This window comes from Mandrillus leucophaeus, unplaced genomic scaffold, assembly GCF_000951045.1.
Source record: "Mandrillus leucophaeus isolate KB7577 unplaced genomic scaffold, Mleu.le_1.0 Scaffold398, whole genome shotgun sequence".
NCBI lineage: Eukaryota > Metazoa > Chordata > Mammalia > Primates > Cercopithecidae > Mandrillus > Mandrillus leucophaeus.
The window spans coordinates 1,100,916-1,104,983 of NW_012104231.1; the positions used below are offsets into that span (position 1 = coordinate 1,100,916).

At 55.0% G+C, this 4,068-nt stretch overlaps 1 long non-coding RNA gene across 1 annotated transcript; it reads right to left on the reverse strand.

Moving 5' to 3' along the window:
* Positions 1–1,657: 1,657 nt before the first annotated feature.
* LOC105547816 lies at positions 1,658–4,060 on the reverse strand. The gene is made up of 2 exons (XR_001007281.1): positions 3,663–4,060; positions 1,658–3,564 (listed from the first exon to the last, which is right to left on the reverse strand). It is a non-coding gene; the product is annotated as an uncharacterized LOC105547816 (long non-coding RNA).
* Positions 4,061–4,068: the final 8 nt, after the last annotated feature.

The following is a 4,068-nucleotide window of genomic DNA, read 5'->3' on the forward strand; positions in this document are numbered from 1 at the left end:
GTCCATCCTGAAGTGGCTTCCTGTGATGCGCTCAGTCCTAAGGGACATGCAAATAAAATCCCAAAAGCAGATTTTCATAGGTTTAACTGCCAGACTGCAGAGGCTGGCGTGCAGCACGGCTCACTGAAGAATGACAGCTCTGGAACTAGGCCTGGAGGGGACATTCCAGGGGAGAAGATTCTGGCTGGGCCCACGTCTAGGCCTGAGGACCTGTCCAACTCGACCCCAGATGGAGTCAGGGGGCACGGTGTCACTCTTGGCCAGATTGTGACCCTTATCCAGACCAGCCTCCTTGAGGACGGACATGGGGCCTTTTCCGTCCCAGGCAGATGGTGTCTTCCTGCAGCCTAAGCAGCTTAGTGCCAGCTGGCTTGTGCATGGCCCACACGCCCTGACCCCTGCAGAGACTGGCCCTTGAGCACACATCCTCCCAGCGCTGCACATGACCTCAGATCCCATTCTGCGTGTCAGCGCTGCCTCCTATGCTTGGCATCAACCCCGCCACAACCCATCCTCGGGGGAGTCTGTGGTGCGGTGAGAAGGTGGCCCACAGGCATTCCAGATTTGCCTCTGGAGTTTGCTTTCTTCCCAGGCAGGACTTAAACTGAAGAACTAAAAAGATGTAGACAAACCCTACCTAGTGGATGTGTAGTGCTTCCTTGGCAGGCCCGCCTTGCTGTGGGTGTGTCAGCTAGCGGGGCAGGTCCTCCAGCCCCATGCTTACTCACTCTGCAGCTCCATTCTGCAATCCTGGAAGTCTGACTTCAAACCGCCCAGCCGCAGGCTGCAAACAAGCCAGGAATCTCTCAGAAAGGACCCAGGCAGTGCAGGAGGCTGCTGCCGACCAGGCCTCTGGCAGGACGTTTGGGGAATGCACTTTGACCCAGCAGTTCCACTTCTAGGATGTTTGCGAATGAACTTGCACAGTTGCAAAGAGAAGCACAAACTGAGTACAGGCACATTCAGAACATGCTGTTTGCACAGATGACAACTTCGACGCTGTCACTGCCCATCTGTGGACTCACGGGAGAGCTGCGAGTCAGAGGTTAAAAGCATGAAGTGGGCCGGGTGCGGTGGCTCACACCTGTAATCCCAGTACTTTGGGAGGCCGAGGCAGGCGTATCACCTGAGATTGGGAGGTTGGAACCAGCCTAGCCAACATGGTGAAACCCCGTCTCTACTAAAAATACAAAAATTAGCTGGGCGTGGCGGCAGGCACCTGTAATTCCAGCTACTCAGGAGGCTAAGGCAGGAGAATCGCCTGAACCCAGGAGGCAGAGGTTGCAGTGAGCTGAGATTGCACCATTGCACTCCAGCCTGGGCAACACAGTGACTCTGTCTCAAAAAACCAAACAAACAAAAAAGCATGAAGTGAATGCCCAGTCTGTACAGTTGGGCAAGAAAGAAAATGGCAGACACAAGAGGCATGGTACAGGAGGACGCCGTCAGAATCACGTGACCGTGTACGCACACCGAGGAGCTATGGGACATGTCCCCAGCTGCCAGCCAGCTTCTCCCCAGGGAGAGCACTTTTGCTTTGCTTTATGCCTTTCTGTATCGCAGTTTTTAGCAATCAATTAGATATTACTGCTATAAAAAATGGGAAGCCAAGTAGCATATTATGAACAAGGATAAAAATAACATGAGGAAGGGGAGCAGTGTATTAAAGGATGTTTATTTAGAAAATAAAAATTAGCTTTGACAAGAGACACCTGCACATTTGTGTAGCCAAGGAGATGTCAGAGCAGAGGGTGAATCCTTCATGGAGACTGAACACACAGGTGGCCAGCTGTGGCAGCGACCGTGAACACATGTCAGTGGCGGCCTGGGGGCAGAGGCTGAATGCTTTAAGTCTGATGGAGAGCCTGCCTTGCTCAGCCCTGTTACTACATGGAAATCACTGTACGCCACACATGTGCAACTTACAACTCTCAGGTTTCCTGAATGTGTTTTGGAGGCACTGGCCGGTGGGCCGCAAATGCTTGGAAGCTACTATGATGCTTCACACAGGACGATCATTTTGGTAACTCAAAATATAAATGCAGGCTTGGTGCGGTGGCCCACGCCTGTAATCCCAGCACCATGGGAGGTTTGAGCCCAGGAGTGTAAGACCAGCCTGGGCAACATAGGGAAACCCTGTCTCTATACACAGTAGTTCACCTGGAGCCACAGCTACCTGGGAAGCTGAGTTTGGGAAGATCACCTGAGCCCATGAGATCGAACCTACAGTGAGCTGTGATCGTACCACTGCAGTCCAGCCTGGGCAACAGAGTGAGACCCTGTCTCAAAAAGCAAACAACAAAATGTAAGTGCGACAAAGCTCCCAGTGAGATGCTGCTGCTACTCCACCATTTATGCTAAAAACAAAAAACTAAAACCTATACAAACTTGAAAAGGTGGTTTATAACGGGGATGGGAGGGTTACTCGTGGCTTGGTTAAACCAAGCATCTAGCAGTGCCCAGGCCTATGCTGTCCCTAGCAGCACCTGGAGAATTTGAATGTCGAAACAGCTGACTAGTAACTAAGGGGACTCTAGAGGGGAAGTGTCCTGTGCACCAGTCACACCGCGGCTGTGCTGAGGGACTCAGGGGCAGATTCTGTGCTGCTTGGGTTCTTACGCCACGGTTTGATCTTCACATTCATTATTCAAAATCTTCCAGCAAGGATTAGAAATCAAGACAACTGAATGAAACCCATGTCTGTTTTCCTCGAAGAGTGGTCCTGGGCTCAGGTGCTCACATGGGAATTACATGATTGCGCAAAACTTGGACTGCCCTGTGTCCCTGGAGACCTCGAGCTTGTTTTTGTCTCGGACCAAGATGGCCTCATTTCCATACTGTGAGTACCACATGCTTCGGCTCCTGCTCAGGTATGTCCCGGGGGGCACCGACTCCAACTTCTGCTGTTGCTGCTGCCAGATGAGCAAGGAGGTGTCCCTGTACCGGAGGCGGGCGTAGCCTTCAGACAAGGCCTTCTCTGCCAGGGGTACGCGGCCACTCATCCCCTTCCCTGTCCTGCTGGACTCCTGGGAATCCTGCTGTTCGGAGATGGCCCACGAGTGGACAGCTGCCACAGGCTTCGCACTAAATTAACGGACAGCTTTCCCAGCTTTGGGGTTTAAGGATCCCTCGTTTAATTGAATGGTAGAAATTAGGAATTCAGCCCATTTGCAGGCAGCGTCCTCAGGAGGGTTGTGTGGCGAGGAAATGAGGCGGCCTCGCCATTCTGAAGACACCTGAGACCCATTCAGGGGACCGCACACAGGTCAGAGCGGCGCCCAGCCACAGCTCTTCCAGGTGCAGCTGTGGGGAATTGATAAGGACGTGGCGTCACACCCTGGGGGGTGATTCTGCCACCATGGCCTGGACCGCAGAGCTTGAAGAGATGGATCCAGCGCCCTGAGGAAGGGACATGGTGGCCCCAGACGCAAGCTGCAAGGAGCTCCGGTGGCACGCCCTGCACGCATCTGTCCGAGCCGGCTTTCAGGGCAGCGGCTGTTCTGACCCACCCTGGGGATCCGGCCTCAGCGTCTGTTCAGGTCTTGTCTCTCCCCAAAGATGCTGCTGCAAAGGAACGAACGTGCAGTCAGGCGGGCAGCGGCGGCAGTCTATAGCGCAGCATCAACTGTCTGGGGGTCAGCGGCCTAGATCGAGCTACTTACGTCCGGTGGGGCAGCCTGGGAGCTGGGTGGGGAGTGAGACGGGCGCTCAGTGTCAGCTTTTTCAGTCACTGGGCGGTGCTGGGGAAGCTGCTTGTTGGGGCTTCAGGGTCTCCATCTGTGAAACAGGAGCCAGCGGCGGTTGAAAGGGCGCGGGTTCTCGGCGACGCCGCCAGGCGTCAGCCCCGGGACCGGAAGGGGCCCCTAGGGCCGCCTTTCTGCTCCGAGCATCCAGCTCCCGGGAGGCCCCTGGACCCAAACAAAAACGATGTCAGGAAAAAACGAACAGGGAAGCATCGCAACCCACTCCCGAACGCCCTCCCAGCTGCGCAGCGTCAGGGACCTCCCCTCCTAGGATACCCGCGCTGGGCCAGCCTCAGCGTCCCGAGCCCCCATTGCGCGTCCCCCC